The sequence below is a fragment of the Anas acuta genome, chromosome 2, assembly GCF_963932015.1.
Source record: "Anas acuta chromosome 2, bAnaAcu1.1, whole genome shotgun sequence".
NCBI classification, from domain to species: domain Eukaryota; kingdom Metazoa; phylum Chordata; class Aves; order Anseriformes; family Anatidae; genus Anas; species Anas acuta.
In genome coordinates, this window is record NC_088980.1 from 97,652,106 (window position 1) to 97,669,641 (window position 17,536).

Consider the following 17,536-nt stretch of genomic DNA (forward strand, 5'->3'; position numbering starts at 1 on the left):
GCGCTCCTAAGCCACCTTGTCCCACAGCACGTCAAGCAGCCTCATCTCTCCTCAGCACTGGAACTGAGAACGCTGCAAACATGAAGAAACCTCTCCATTCGCTGCAGGACCAGACCGCCCACCGTGCAAACACACCCTGCAGGCCTTCCGTGGGAGAAAGGGGAAGCATTTATCTTCCCTAACAATAGGGAGGTCAAAAGGACCAAGCGAGGGCCGCACCAAGTCACTTCAGCTGCTGAGGAGCGTGTTGGCGGAGGAAGTTCACCGGCACGCAAATCTCATTGCATGTTCCGAGGAGCTGTGTGCAGGCTTCCTTCTATCTTAGGAATGATATGGCAGAGGTGCTAATGCACAGAGGGAGGAGGAGAGGCACTGCATGTGTCTCTGGAGGTGGCAAGACACAGTGACAGCACGCCCCAGGTGAACCGCAAGGCCGGCGGCCAAGCACTTCCAGCCGCCCAGGAACCCACATTCCACCGAAATAGGTTGTTTGGCAAGTCTGACTGCTGCAATAAAAAAATAAATAATAATAAAAAAAATACACCAACTTCATTCACGTTGGCATGACATTGTCGGCGTGACCGTTTCTGGCAGGCTGTCAGAAAGTTTTATTTGCATCCAGAGTTTTGAAAGCTGTTTCATAATGTTAAACAAGGATAACGCTGCAAACGTCTGGCTGATTTGCCCCTTGACACCTATGTGCAATCCCTCATTGAAGCCCTAATGAGCACACTCCTCAGGCTGCCCTACTTTCAGAATAACCCCTGCACACAAGTAGCGCAATGTACCTTCCCCTCTCACTTAGGGTGTGGCAGGAGTAGGCAGAAGGAAGTGGATAAAGTATGTTATTTTTCCTGTGTTCTTGGTAATCTAGATAATGTCAGTTATTGGATCATTTGGCTTCATAGTAAGCTGTTGAACCCCACTCTGCTATCACAAGCCCCCAACAAATGAGAGAGATCTGGAGGCAGTTCCCTGTCCTGGGAATATAAATGCAGAACAAGGATAACACTGCTGAAATCAATGCAAAAGCAGTCTGTGAGGAGAACCGGGCTCTCCTTCCCCTGCATGTGTGTCCATGTGGATGGAAAAAGCAGCTCTGAGATATTCCTGCCTAACCTCAGACCACAGTGAAACATCCCAAGGCCTCCAGATAATCCCCAAAGCCATGGGAGATGGGGTGTGCTCACAAGCATCAGTGCTGCAAGAGTAATAGTGGCAACAGCACCACCTCAGCAGGCTGTCTGCCCAGAGATGATGGCAAAGCCAGCCCTGCTCAGAGAAACTGCTGTGAAGGCAGCCCATCGATTCTCAGGTGCCTTTCTTCTCTAAATATTTTCAAGCATGAGGGACAGATTAGCACCCATCCTAGTGTAGAAGACAACCCCAACACCAGAATCCTGAGCTACTTAATAGCTATTCTTCCCTCACCTTCTCAAATTAAATTTCTCAAAAAACATCTTTCTCTCCCTTCATCAAAAAGGTTGAAATAATCATAGAGGGACAGGCCACTGGAAGTATTTCAGGCTTTTCTCTCCCTTTCCAGAGGAGAGTTCAGTTACCCTTGTCTTATGACTAACCTAAACCTAAGAAAGCATACAGTTTCGCCTAAAGGCTCTGCAACAAAATTTGAGTGGATTTACGGCAAATACATACAGTTTCCATTTTACCACAGAAATAGACATTACTTTACTTTCCAGTTTAGAAGATCTGCTTATCCTGGGGGCTAGGGGAAGGACCCAAGGACTGTTTCCACCGAGATGATTTCATTTGCAGCATCTTTGGTTCCATCTGTTAATGCTACAGTTCTATGAGATGCTGCTGCTTCTATTGCATTTCTTCCTTTTGTACTTGTGGAAAGCTGACATGTTCAGCAGTCACAAAACAGATGTCATGGAGCCAAGAGGAAGGAGCCAAGTATTCCTCCTTTTCCATGCAGCTGATCTTGTAGGGGTATGGGAGCTAAGCAGTGGTTCACAGTAGAAGCCAGAATCCTACAAGACGCTTTGAGGGTTGTGGATAGAGCATGCTGTAAGGAAAAAGGTTGTATCTAGAGGGGGCAAAAAAAGGACATCAGCAGTGGCATGTTCAGGTGACTGGAGGAAAGCCAAGAGTTTTGCTTCACGTCGTCCAAGTTTATCAAGTGGCAACAGGCCTTTTTCCTGTGTAGATCAGAGACCAACCTAGATCTAATAGCAGCACTTCACAAGGTTACTGCAACAAGAATTCATGTCAGTGTTCTTGCTGTCTGTTTCTTCCACTTTCTTGGCAACATGTCACATTTTCAACTAATTACAGGCAAGCACAAGGTGGGAAAGCAAAGGCAATTTCTTTGCCTTCTGGAAATATATTCTGTACTTCACCACACCCATCATATATAAACAGCATTGTAAAAAACATCTCAATAAGGTCTTTACGACAGCTGGAGGGAAGCACAGTGTGGCCTAGGTACAAGTCACACCCCCAGTTATTCAAAGAGTGGACAAGTTTCTCCATCCTTGACCCATAGTGCCATACTGCATTGGAGGAAACACAGAGGTGCTTCTCGAGCACTTGCAGATGGATCACATGGTGAGCAGAAAGGCTGAAGGGACCCCAACTCTAACACTTGTATGTCAGGCAACCTGCATGAAGGCCTGAGGGACTATAAGGAAACCTAAAAACTGCAGTCACACTGAGGGCCTGCCTCGCTGGGTGCAAGAAGGTGCAACCCCAGAGCACTGTGAGCAGATTAGTCTTTTTGTTCAACTCAGTACAAAGCAGTATTAAAAGCACTGTCTCATCCCCTACCAGGTGGCTGCCCTGGTGCTGTGTCTGACAGGGGATGATTTTGTGCTGAAGCACGGGAGATCCTGCCACCTTGTACACTTCAGTGCCAACACTGATCTTCAATCAGCATTGCCCTGGCCTTCAAAGGAAAATATGCCAAAATATCACAGGCTTCCAAAAGAAACAAAAATACTGAACTTTCTGAAATTTACCAATGGCATTTTATTCCTGTCCTGCACCTGAGCCATACCAATGGGGTGCAGCAGAAGTGAGGGTTTGAGACTGCTGGCAGCAGGAGTGAAGCTTTGCACTTGCAGCTCCCCAGTCATGCCCCTGAGGAGAGTACTGCTCCTCCACCTGCTTGTCATGAGGAAATGCTCAAAGCCAGGCTGGGCCACCTCGTGTCGTACACAGCCACTATTACACAGATGTCACAGCAGCAGGTGCTAAATAAATACCTGGGTAATGGCAACCATTTGCTTTGCCTTTAGCCACAGGCATTGGGTCTGATTTACTGGCAGCTAGAGAGCCTGGGCGAGTCGGCTCCCCATGGCCAGCCTCACCTTAACATGAGCAGAGATGGCAGCAATGGGTACCAGGGACATGGCTGGGGACACGTCTCACTTCCCTCCCATGCCCCCCACTTCCCTGCCCCAGCCGGGGGACTTCACAGAGCCACGAAGCCACACTGCCCTTTCCACTTTCGGACATGACGGAGGGACATGGTCTGGAGCAGCCTTTGCTCAAGGCGCACAAAGTAAAGCAGGAGAGTGACATTTCAGTCTTTCATTGCAGAGTCATTCAGGTCACTCGCTGAAATTATAGACACCAGCTCCAGCGATGTTAACAGCCAACTTTAGATTATTAACCATCCTTTGGATAGCAGTACATTTATGGTGCCAGCGTGCAGAGAATTCCTCCAAATTACAGGGTGTCCTAACACAGCCGGTCAAACCACATGGACCTCGAGATGCAGCAAGCAGTGTAATTAAGGCTGTTTTCTCATTTGTACTTTCCCCAGCAGCACTCAAAATACACTCTCAGCCACTGGATGCTGCTCTTTGCATCAGACTACGAAAGGAGATTAGAGCGAAGGGTGCCTTAACAATAGCTCATTAAGGAGACCTCAAACATTTTCTTTTATTGCATTATTTATGTTTTGGGCGATCATAAAACACTATTTCCAGGGCAAAGTGCACTCAAGAAGCTTATTGGCCTGTAGGTGGTTTCATTTGATTAGATTTTGAAGGGGGAAAGCTACAGAAATTCCTTTTACCTGCTACTTTCTTGAAAGACCTGTTTCCACACACCCCCACCCCCCATCAGGCAGTACATTTGCAATACCACTGAGATCCACCAAACTTCATTAGCCCTTGCAAATATTTCTGGGAAAGGCAGTGACCGTTTTTCCCCTAAGGCTCTGGAAATTCGTCTTCACCGCAACGATCACTGACATCCCTGGTAGGATCCATTTTTTAATGTAATGACCTCTGCAAACAAGCAAACGGAGAGGACCAAAACATTTAGAGTCCTGTGGAAAGATTATAAAGCTGATTTTGCACAAAAGCATTCATATTAAAAAACTCAGCTGAAAAATAATAATAAAGCAGATAATGGTCACAAATGGTGACCATTAAGGAATTATTCCCATTCCTTAAATTGTATTTTATAATTAGCCTAGAACTGCTTTAATTACGTTTTTCCTTGTATTTTTTTCTTTAATCTCCTACAGAGCCGCTCTTACTGTGTAACTCTGCTGAAGTACATTTTTTTACCTACATACAGATCCAAGAATAAATGTTGGCCCTGACCATGGAATATTCACTCACTTTCAAAACGTAAGTAAAAGAACCGAAACTAATTAACTGGAAACTGCCAGGGCTGAGAATTCCTTGTTTATAGAAGTGCAACAGTGCAACTCCAGCTCTTTAACTTTTCTTTCTGTTGCTTCTCTGCTATAAACATAACACTAATGGCTATTAAAGTTTAGAAAAAAAAAAAAAAAGGCAAAAAAAAAAAAGCTGGAGGGGACAGAAACTATAAGACATTCCAAAGAGAACAAGGGGAAATTTAGGTTGCAAATAGAAGCTCTGCCATATAAGGAGCAGTTGCCAGGTCTGCTCCTTGGTATGGAGAGGGACTAAATGGATCCCCATGCCGGCATGTAAGAATCAATTAAGAGAACAGACAACAAACAGACAGAACTGCTCCTCATGCTCTTTTAAGCCCTGGACATGTCTACTAAACATGCTGAATGGGGAGAATAAAAACATCTCAAAATTAAATGAGAAAGTATTGTTTAAGTAATTAATATGAAGTACAACTACTTTCATTCTCTGAGTCTAGTTGCTAAAAAATGAAGAGAGGTGAAGATGACAATTTTTGTTTTCTATTCTTTTTATTGCAATATCATAGGATTAGTTAGACTGTATCTCCAGCTCTCTGAATTACAGATCACCGAGACTGCCATCCGCAAATACAATGTGCTGGTATTCATCTTGTCAATGATATATACTCAGAGGGCTATTTCTCTAATTGATGGCTTCATCATTCAATTCAAGATGCATAAGGATAGCTATTGTTATCTAACACTAACTATCTTATGTTCTTATTGTTCCACACTTCTCTGCTTGTCAATAACATCAAAGATATCCTATCTTAATCTTTAAGATTTCTAAAGGAAAGTGCATTATTTGTTGACTCACCACGCTGCATTATTAAATGTTTGCAAGCAATCTGCACATCTTTCCACTGACATCCTTTAGTATTCAATTAAAAAACAGACAAGAGAATACACTGATACAAATACTTGGTTAAATGAATATTTTGCATTGAATTCTTAAATTATTCTAATTCAGGTGCTTGACAGCAGACACTCTCTTGAAGTCAGGACAGCAATGTGAAGTGTAAGAATGATCTGTGTATAAAAGGGAAGAAGGCAGTTTGCTTTATGGTGGAGCCATGGCAGAGGTTTGACAGGAAACGCTTCTCCCAATACAGCTAAGCAAGGAAGGAGAACCCTATTATATGGATGAGTGGGGCCGGCAATGGCATCTTGTCATTCTAACTTGTATAAGTAAGCAAGCTTAATTGCTCCTTGTCTTTTCAAGATGACTTTTCACCAACAATCTCATTACCACACACATATGTTTATTGCCCATATCCAAGTCCCTTCACGCAGGCCTGAATGCAATGAGGAGAGCAACAATATTATGTTATCCAGTAACACTGCTTCTCCCCCCCCCTTTTTTTTTTATTTTATTTTTTTAAACCAGATGGATGTGACCTGCCTTCTCCTTCTGTGACTAACAGGGTGACCAGAGGCAGCAGAACATACACCAGGATTGGAAAGAATAAAACCAGAGGGAAAGCAAGCTGTCAAGGGAACAGGGTACTGAAGAAGAAAAATGTAAACATGACTTCTATTTACCAAGATTAATATGTAAAGTTAACATGTTTGTCATGGACTACATTAATATGTATATCTTCCCATTATGTAGATCTTTCCTTATATTACTTATTAGAAAGGGATATAATCACAATGATGGGGCAAGGACGTCACTTAAAAATTAGGTGATGCCCAGTCAACATAATACAACCACTACAGTGTCATTTCTGATTTAGATGTAGCGATATCAGTGTAATTGCCGCTGGGAAGAAATTATAATGGCTGTTAATGATAAATAAAATGACAAGAAGGAGGGTCCTCTTTCACATGTAATTCCAAACAAAATTCAACTACTGACTTCCTTAAGCAACTCGGTGCCATTCATCGACAAAGAAAAAATAAGCAGGTTTTGTGTAGATGGATGGCCATAAAAACTGCATAGTAATTTTCCAAGTCTAAACATAGACACTAAAGGTCTAACAAGATTTCACCACACTATTTCCACTCAGGTAAGATGTAGCAATGAATCTCACACAAGGGGAATATTAACACAAAGTTAAGATTATTCTAACAAAAAGCACTAGAGCTGACAAACATGTAGGTAAGCAAAAATATGGTAAAGGCACATATACAATCATGTGTGAATACTTTGCATAGCCCCCACAAATATTCCAGTTTTGTCTCTGTAAACATGGACAGCTCCATGCACTGATAGAGAAAGTTTCCTACATTGATTTTATATTATAGAGGTGTCCAGAATGAGCTACATGAAGCATCATTTACCCATGGCAGATGGTTTGTTAGCCTAGTTGGGAGCATACTTCAAATCATTCATCTATTAAAATTCAGAAAACCAAAGTTTCGTTATTACTTCTAACATTAAGAGCAAAGACTATGCCTTCCCATCTGTGAAAACCAAGAGTCCAATCCTTTTCTTTCCTCTGATTACAGATGAATTAAAACACAATCAACACTATACTTCACACCCCACGAATAATACAGCTCCACTCTATAAAAGCATAAAACCCAATAGCATACAGTACATATTAGTAGGCATCCAGGAAAGCAGTTAAGTATAAGCAAACCTATAGCCACATCTCAATATTCCCGGTCTCCTACTATCCAAAGCTGGGAGACCACCTAATACCTAAATGCTCGCCCCATGTTTAAAATGCCAGCCCCTCTTAAAAGGGTAATAACACATACCTGCCATTTACTCTTCTTTTGGGGTCTTCAAAAATCAATGGGTAGATGATTTTGTAATGGTTAAATAAAAAAAAAAAAAAAATTTAAAAAAAAAAAGGAAAAGAAAAGGCACGCACAGACTAATTCAGGCAACAGTAGTCTACCTATCCTTTCATTATTATAGCTAGGTTTTTAGTTACCTGTTAGTCAAAGACAGTTTAAAAAAATAAATAAATCAGCCTTCACCTGGAGAATAAACCTGGCTGTTTTCAGCTGAGACCAATTTGCTAATTTAGTTCTAGCTGATGCAAGCACTTCTGCAGGTGGTTTACTCCAAAGCACATATAGCCAAAGAGGGCAGGGGCAGTGAAAGGAGAGAAGGTACAAAAATGAATGTTGTGTAACATGCTTTATGAAATGTGGCAAATTAACACAGACAAGACCCTGGTAAAACATTTGAACCACTAGCCTAGCATTTTGACATATGTAGGATTTTTTTTCAAGTTGGTGGTCTATTTTACTACAGTGTATGTCAAGGGAGTGCAGTGATCTGCCAACCCCCACCTAATTGCTTTGGCTCCTTTGCATGAAGATCATTTGTTGATAAAGTTGTTACAGGCACATTTAGGCAACAGGTTTTTATAGGATGCCTGGTGCTCTTTATAATGCAATTAGTTTCATTTAGTATATGCTTTTTCATCTGCAGTGTTGTTCTTTTGCTGGCAAACAATAGCAATGAAATCCACACCCTTCGGTGGCTGAATCTTTCCTCATGTTTCTTAAATATGAGCCCTCTTTCAGAAGAAAAGTGATCAAAGAAGCAGCCTTACTTAATGTTTAGTAAATAGGACTTCATTCTATTTTAGTGCCTATTTTACGTTTAGGGGAGTTAGAAGAAAATATAGACCAGGACTGGTCTTCTCTGTTTGCCAGCTCTGCAAAAGATTCTAGGAACATTTTCTTTGAAGAAGTGAAGATACATCTGAGTACACCTTAAAAGCTCTGTGAGGAAAAACCTTCCTATGATTTCACGTGTTGAAAGGCCCCTTGCAAACATGCTTGGACATTTAATGAACAACCACCAACTCACATCTCTAAACTTCTGCTCACCAGAAGAGTACCAAGGAGGTGCCTCAGGTCCCCAAATGTCTGCCTTTGTTCCCACAGCAGCAAGGCTCTCCAGACAACAGGACACATACCTAACAGCAGATGCTGCAGAGGTGTTATATTCCTGGTTCACTTTTAACCTGTGCTGGCATGAGCATATGAGATATGCCTCCCATGCACCACGTGGAACCCAGCCTGGTTGGCATTCATAAGGCAGGAATGATCCAGCCCTGAAAAAAAGACAATCTGAGCACCTACATGAGATGACAGCAGAGAAGTAAACATAGCTCCTCCCAGGTGATTTAAATCCACACTTCTTAAAAGCACCACAAAAGTATGAATGCTATTTTCAGATAGGGATATCCTTTTTTTTTTTTTTCTTTTTTTTTAAGCTGCTCTGCTCAATATAAATTATTTATACTGACTGTAATAGGAACCGGAACTTATGCACCCTACTCCTAAATGGCTATTATGATCTTGGAAGCACCTAAAGCATCTAGGCAACTCCAGGAGCATTCAAACATTGATCCAGTCACTCTTAGTACCTGCACTTGATGCAGAAGACATTCTTCTCCTTCCAGAGTAGGTTCTGGGTCCCAGCTGTGCTCCAGAAACTGATATGAAATACTCAACCAGCTCTAGAAATAGAGCGCAGGTTTCCTCTCTCCCATGTGATCACTGGGCTAAACAGTCCATTCAGGTCTGCCAAGTCTCCCTGACCTAGCCAACATTTATAAATCCCATGCAGAACATACCAGCATCAGCAGGAGGCCCTAGAAGCACCCCACCCCAAAGCCAGTCTACCAGCATGTTGTAAACACCCTCTCTAGCTCAGGCTGGGGATGGAGGGCTGCTGCAGCTCTCCTAGGTAGGCCTGCAGGAGGAGCTTCTTAAGGCTGGATGATATTACCAAGGCTGAAATTTATCAAGAATTGACACCCAGCTGACGTAAAAACTCTCAGCCTTAATAACCACTGCTAGTGGACACCTGGGCTTTGCAATATGGTAGGAAAACAGCAGGTAGGTGTTTGTGCTGGGGCTTTGGCACGGGCCTAGCAGCATGGGGCAGTGCTGCTCCCGCCTCTCCTGCCCCATCACCAGAAGGATCTCTGCCAGCTTCCTCCCAAAACTTCCACCTCACACCAGTCTCGTTCAGGCTGGTGACTTACACTTTTTTTGCTGTTATTGTTTTTAGCCATTGGCTATAGCACTGTGTGATCGTGAAAGCCCTTCATAAAAATGTTCACTCCTGTACCGTTGAAGAAATGCTCAGAGTCCTCAAAAGCTTTACTCATCCCAGCTCTTCTCCACATGCTACATAATGATTTGAAATAAAAACATGAAAATAGTCCAAACCATCTCTTCACCTTCCAAACCATCTCTTCACCTTTCCTGGCCTCATTTTTCTGAGGACCTTTCTAGGGAAAGCATTTTCCTTTGGTCGTTGCTAGCCCAGGGAGCAAGCAGAGCGAGCACCTCAGTTTCCCTGTACTGCTGCCTCACGTAGCCTCTAGCCCAGCTCTTTTTGTTTACTGTTCTTCCCAAGTAGGAGGTAGAGGACTACCTGTGATCTCAGTGACTATGGGGATAAAAATGGATGGCAGAGTATCGCAATGAAATGTGATGAGATGAAAAACACTCCCTATTCTAATCCCTATTACTTGCAAGGAATCAACACAATATAATGAGCAGTTATTGTTTTGCAGCTCCCTTACATCCCTAATGGGAATAGTTGCACAGATTTCAAAATCTATCGCGCTCCCAAGCATGAATAATCTCTGTTTGAAAGTATCTTATTGCATGTGTGTCAGCTTAGGTGGGTTAGTGAAGGGGCCAACTAAAGGAAATGTAAACTGGCTGTAAAGTCTCCTGAGAAAGGGCCTGATTCATCCAAAAAATGCCTGAGACAGGGCTAACTGCAGGCAGGCACTGAAGTGCCAAGCAGCGGGGAAGGAGAAGAGGGCATTGCTTGCATTCTTTGAGGAAAGTACATGGGTTTTAAGTGCTTTGCGGAACCCTAGCCTAAACTAACAGCATTGTATTTCTTGTTCACTGAGAACAAAAGCAGAATGGTTTGGGATCACTGTGACCTAGATGCTATCAGAGGTTAGCAAAAATGACTGGTCAGACCTGTCAGGACTAAACAGCTGCATCAAGCAATGGGGGGGAGGGTAGGTCTGGGGGAGGAGGGCACCCGAATTGCAAATAGAGAGACAGAGGAGCACAAGGAAAAGATGGAAACTGTGTGTCCTGAATACGTATGAACGTGTGTGTTCACTGCAGCTGAAGCTCGGGTCTTATCATTTGCATATACACAGATCGCCGGACATCTTTCGACCAACCTTTCAGAAGCAACCTTATGGCACCATGACTCCCATGCTCTTAGCACTCCTTGGGCTCCATTTCCATAAATTACAGTACAAAGGGATAATAGGCTGTTAGCAGTCCCAGCCTTGCGTGACATACAAAGCACCAAATGCAGGAGTATTTTCCGTGCCATCCTGTGCCCCTTTTGTGGACCAGGTGTAGCCCCACTAACAAAACACAGTGGTGTGCCAGCAGTTTCTGACCTGATTGCAAAGCTAACTAAAGCTAATTTATCATGGCAGGCTAATCAGGATGACAAGGTTGGGTAGGTGACATTCTCCAAAATCTCCAATTTGTTGTGATTTTTTTTTTAATCCCCTTAGCAATTTATTTTCTGTATAGCAAAGTTTTCCCCAAGAATGTTCCAAAATATAGTCAAGGTTAACCATGCTGTGAGCTTATTCAATATTTATGATTCTTTTTTATTTGTACTAGGACTTTTTGGGGACTCCAAATAGTCCATTAATCAAACAGAGTGACAAAATAGGCCATTTGACAATTTGTACAGGGGCTGCATATTTTTTTTTTCTGCTCAAGAATAAAGAACCAACTTAACTTCATCAACAGTTCCTGATTAATTGTTACAAAGTGTCATCCATAAATTTTCCTTCGATCTAATAATCCTTTCAGAAGACTTAACAATATCCCCAGTGATTTGGGTTTTATTGAGGGCTGAGTTCCTGGAGAAGCAGTGACACAAATAGCTCAAGTGAACTGAGACACCTCCGTGGACAGTCTTCACAGAGTTGACAGTTCTGAAATACAATTATCAGTGTGATCTGCTTAAGAATTCATCATCAGCTCCTGCCTTCTGAAGACTTAAAAAAATACCGAGGCATACAAAGAAAAAGAGGTGATAAGAAGGCATCATTTTCTTCCAGCCTCATAACTGTAAATTGAAGAAAATTATTTTCTTTGCCTGCAGCTCATTGGCATATAGGCAGCATTATATTATAATTTCATAAGCATAAATCCTTTGAATAAATTTCAGAAGAATAACTGAATTAGAAATGCAAGTAAAGTATCTAAAAAACTTAACTGTACTAGGCAGGAAAAACTGGATGCAAGTAAAACCGGCACAGGGAGATTTACTGTCTGCCTGCTCATCCTCTGTCTGCAAAGGGAATACTCCCCCACTCCTCCCACCAACCTGATCCAGCTAAGGTAAATTTTAAGGAGGAAAAAAAAATGTTAATTTCAACGTTCATTTCCATACGCAGCAGGGAAATGTGAAATTGAACCCACCTTGCTGCCTGCTTTTACAGGGTTTCAGCTGTATTTCATCATTAATTAATCCTGGAGATACAACAGGCTTGGGGTTTGTTGTAATTATTGTTATTTGTTTATTTATTAGTAGTAAGTGTATGGGAGATCAAAAAGCATCTCTCCCAACTGTTCCCTAGCAACAAGTCAGTCAGTTATTCACGCAGAAGTCGCCCCAAATGTGCCCACAAAGTAAATTTTGGATGAAGCTCTTGCCCCGTCCCACAGTGCTGATGGTCGCCATCCAGCAGCAGCCTGGGAACGGCACGAGGGCTTCTTCATCAGCAGCAATAACACACCTCTGTCAAGAGGCCCTGGGGAAAGGCTTGGTTTTATCCTTGCTTCATAAGACGGTCGCAAGTCAGGAGATCAAAGTTAAGCCTTGTTATTGACTTTCTGTCCAATGTGGGCGAGTACTGGCTCCTTGGAGTTACCTGCCCTCCCCTGGGAACACGGGCGATCGTCTTGCTGTGACTCAGCGACCCATCTCTAAAATGGGCATGTTATTCCCCACTACAGTTTTTTTCTGTTTTGTCTGTTATGATATATATATTGCTATTATGGAGCATATATATATATTGCTATTATGGAGCATATTTAGTTGATCTTGATTGGGAAGACCACAGCCAAATTTGGTGCAAAATTCCCAGGATTTTGAGTGGAGAGGGTTCAGTACGAACCGAAGTATGAAGAGCATGAATTACCACCCAGGTTGTCTGAACTATTGTGAAACCCATGCAGCCACACAGTTGGAGCCGTGTACATATTTACACTTTGATGACCTATTGGTGATTCACAAAGGCAGAGGTTCTCTAGGAGCAGCCCAGGGGAACTCCAGAGCCGGGGCAAGTGGTTGTCTTCTTTAGCCTGCTTCTGCCTGTAATGTGGGTAACCCACATCTTCCTTGCTGTTGCCAGATGTTCTTCCTGCCCAATATACTGTGTCCCAGCACCTTCTACATGGTAAATATGCAGTGCTTCCTCCAATTCCTCCAGCTTCCATGCAGGCTAGAGCAACATCAACATGTGAAGGGCATGTAACAGCATAACAACCTGTAGCGTACATGGCAATTTATAGCCATTGTAGGGCATGGTGCATCTCACTTTACATGCTGTTCGGGTATTAATCGGTTACACCACACCTTGAATTTACAGCAGTTTCAACACACAAAACTTGCATACATTGCACAATGTGGGCTGCTCAGCATGCATCAACCTGAAAGACCACAGGGGAAAACTCAAGATATAACTCTGTAATACTGTGTGTGAAGGTTCACCAGCAGACATAGATAAATGGATTTACACGATTGGTGTAATGTTTATATGGAACTTACGGTAAGAATCACATGGACATTTCAACTAGGCAGTAGGAAAATTAAGCTAAAGGAGGCAGTCATCTAGCTAATTTTGCTAACTTCTGTTGGGATCTCAATAAACCTAAATTAGTCACAAACATGGAAAATAAGGATCCCTAAGGATCCCTCCCCTCCCCCCCCCCAAGATTACTAGAAGAAACTGGAGACAGGGGAGGAAGAGTGGGGAGGGATCAACTTTCCAAAAGGAACTGCTTAAGCCCACTGGATGATTTCCAAGGACTCATAACCCTTTTGGACCAAAGTGAAATTTCCCTGTAACACATTGATCAATAGCTGTAATGTGTTGTCTGCTCTCCAATGGCCCTCTCATGAGGGCCATACTTCATCCTAGGCTTCAAAACTGGTCCCTCAGCAACTTTAACAGATGACTTATTAGAAAAAAAATCACACACAAAAAAATCTGTTTCCTTGGTTCTTGGACTCTTCTCCCACTCAAGAATAACTGAACCACTCTTATCTTAAACTATTAAAAATTTACATTTTGCCAGAGACCAGGCCTGGAACATTTTATCCTGATAAGTAAAGCATTCAGAAAGCTCTGAGCAACTCAAAACAGAGGATTAGAATGGAAATTCTCAAATACACACAACACACTTTGCTACCACTCTTGCAGTTGCTTCTGTGGCAGACCTGATCATGCAGCCAGTGAACACACTCTGTGTCTTTTCATTGATTTCAGTGAAATTTGGAAGAAAGAAATTCTAGTGGCCCTGGGTTTCTAGTTTTCATGTGTTGTTGTCTTCAGACCCATTAATTACTAACTTCTTACTAAAAATTTAAGCTTAACTTGATCCTTTCCCAGAATGAATCCAGGGGAACTTGGGGCTGTTCTCATATTCTCCACCTCACCAAAGCAAACTGCTGGAAAAAGATTTCTGGTCTTTTTTTTAATAGGATTGCATGGAGGCATAGCTCTTGTTTCTCATACCTCTTCTTGGCTTCTTCCCTGACTCTATGGGTATACAGGACTGGGAACTTTTCATGCCTTCAGCTTTCCTCAGGACTCATTGGCATGGAGAATAGTGAGAGAGGAGGCTTCTGTAGAATGGCAGCATTGAGTTAGACCATGTGGTATTTTTCTTGGCAAAAAGCCATTTTGATCAATGAAGAGACGGCTTGTATCCATCCCTGAGATTTTCCCACCTATACATCTCTGTCTTCTCAGACTTCTGTGCCAGGGTAATGTACAGGGAGTTGCTCTGTTTCTTGGAGGAATTGCATTGGGTTCTCCTTGAAGGCAGAGAGCCTTGTTCCCCTGTACAAAATGCAGAGACTCACACATCAAAATGCACACAGGCACTCATGCAAGCAGGGCTGGGAGAACAGCTAAACCATGGCAGGAGCACTCACGGCAGTTTTAGCCCCAAGGGACACTTCTGGGCACCTCTACTTTCTTCTGCTTGACACAGCCAGGTCCAAAGTACACAGGTACAAAGTTTGGCAAGTGGGGTATGTGGCTGCAAAGGTGAGATATTTGTAGAACTACGAATTGCCTTTTTTATTTTTTTTCCTGGGCAAAAATATTGACACTTTTTTTTTTTTCTTTTTTTTTCATCAATTTAATTAGATACAATTTGTCTCTGCTTTTCTCTGCAGCATTTGTTTACTTTCTCATCAGGACCGACACAGGCCAATTAGTGCAGTGTAATTGTTTAACCTAGTCAGTGCGCTGCACTGGGAAGAGGGGTGCGCTGGCTGTGAGGGAGGCGGGGATGAAGGAGCAGTGAGGGGCCGTGGTGTGGTGCAAGGGCCTTCCAGAAGTGTGCCTGGCTCCGGCAGCCCCAATTCCTCGTTCTCTGTCATCACTATCGCGGTACCATCAATTCCCAGAGCTAATTCTTCAACCGCGCTGCACCCAAAGCACTGCGCAGCATTATCTCCTTCCTAGGATGCCCCCTGAAAGCAAAATCTACTGCAACCATAGAAACCAGAGGACTTAAGTGATGTGTCATGTACACGTGCAGCCTCTGTTTGCAGTACCTTTGCCAAGAACACAATGTGAGAGCCTGTAAAGAGGTTTATTTAATTCTTTCATCCCATACCTCTGTAAAGATAGAGGGTATCAGCCACAAAATAAGCGATGAATACTTGCTTCCTTCTCCAACATTTCACAGGGCTTCCAGAGGAATGGTGCTCTTGCTGTGATGGGTGGAGATGCAGGCAGAGCAAGGGTGTCTGGACTGCTTTGGTAGAGAGCCCAGTGCCAAGTGTGGCTTCCTCAGAGAGGATGGTAAGTGGAAGAAAAGGCAGCGGGTGATATCAGTGCAGTGAAACACCTGAAGTTGCTTCAGCTCTGTTGATCGGCTTGCATTTTGGTCAAATGCACGTAGATGTGCCATTCCTTGGAAGGAGTTGTGCATGTGCTTGGATAAACTATTCACTTTTTTTCTTTCCTTCCCTTTACTGTGGAGAGCAGGGGAGGGAAAAAAGACCACTCAGGTGGTGGTCATCGCAAACATACACCAGCCTTGCTTGCCAGAACTATTGCAGCTACAAAAGAAAGAGAGGTATTTTAAAATGAAAGAATAATCAAGGAGAGGAAGAAAATACCTTTCCTTTTTTTTTTTTTTTTTCTTTTCCTTCTCTTTCTTTCATTCTTCTTTTAAATCAGACCGATGTTGTGATTAACTTGCATTCTGCAGCACAGTTGATGTGACAGTCAACCAAATTAATCCCATTATGCAAAACCCAGTTCACAAGTAGTTTTTTCTTTTTTCTTTTTTTTTTTTTTTTGCAGAATTATGTCAATTTCCCCATAAATTGGAGAAACCATGTCAGTTTTCTGTATTGCACATAGACACTACACAGTGCTGTATGTCTATATTCCTTTAATGCAGAAAGATACAAATTTTAGCTCAGTGGCGCAAATTAAGATTCATAACTTTAATGCTGATGTTTCTGTTTACATGAGGCTTGTAGGAGAATTTCCATTAGTTTTGGCATTCATTTTCATTCCTGCATTTCATAACTACCAACTATGAAGAAAGCAAGGATAAAGAGCTTTAAAAAATAACCAACCAGCCACTTGAAGTAAAAATACTTAATTACTTTGATAATGGAAGCATGGATTTCTCTCCCACTTCTTTTTTCCCCCCCTTCTTCCATTTTAAAGGAATTTGCTGCCTGCGGTAAACAAGCCTCCTCTGGGCTCCCCGTCGTGCACGTAGTGTCAGGCGGCTGGAGCAGGAGACGTTTCCACAACTGCTATCCTTTTAGCTGAATGTGGCCATGCAGTAGGTGGCCAAATCTGCTTGGCTTTCACCGTGATCTGTGAATTCCCTGCATCCAACCAACTTGTCAAATTAAAACCTTTCCTGCTCTGCGCTGAAGAACAGACGTGATATGGAAGCTTCTTGCACTCTAGCCCTTTGTCACCGGCACGCTGAGCTCCCAACATCTGCTCACTGGACTCAGCTTTTGCACCTTGTTCATTTATAATGCAGAAAACCTCGGCTTCCTCTGCCCAGGATCTAATGTGTCTCTGATTGAAAAAAAAGAAAACCAGAAAAAGGGATGTCAGGTGGGGAGGGGCAGAGAAATCGAGGCTTTAATATCTACGTTAATCCCTGATTTGGGAATAGGTATATTTTTTTAATGGGGGGGTGGGGGATTGTACTTTTTTATCCCAGTAATGCTTTCTTGTACAGTGAATTGTTGACTTTTTTTCCGTGCTTTAGATTTATTAGACATGTGTCAAGTTGTCAGCCTCCTACCGCTTGCATTTGTGTCCACCTTGCAAACAGCAGGGAAAAATATTTTTTCCCTTCTCTCTCTCTCTTTCTCTCTCTCCCATGAATGTTCACTTCTTGGCAGCTCTGAAACAAATTTTGAACAGTTGCTGTTCCTATTGATAGCAGTAGTTTGATGTTAAAAAAAGGGGGTTTTATTTTCCCCCAAGTTTCTGACATATACTGTCATATCATCTCACATCCTACCCTGATGCATCAAAACTAAACCAAACCAAAACAACAACAACAACAACAAAAAAAGACGGAGAAAGAGGGGGAGGGCATAAACCAGCATGTTCACACAGCTCCTGAGCCACCGAAGAACACCCGCCCATCTGTTCACCATTTCAGTCC

General features: G+C 42.7%; 1 long non-coding RNA gene across 1 annotated transcript; it reads right to left on the minus strand.

Moving 5' to 3' along the window:
• Positions 1–164: 164 nt before the first annotated feature.
• LOC137850866 (uncharacterized) lies at positions 165–9,326 on the minus strand. Its single transcript, XR_011092848.1, has 2 exons — positions 8,995–9,326; positions 165–506 (listed from the first exon to the last, which is right to left on the minus strand). It is a non-coding gene; the product is annotated as an uncharacterized lncRNA (long non-coding RNA).
• Between the last annotated feature and the right edge of the window lie 8,210 nt (positions 9,327–17,536).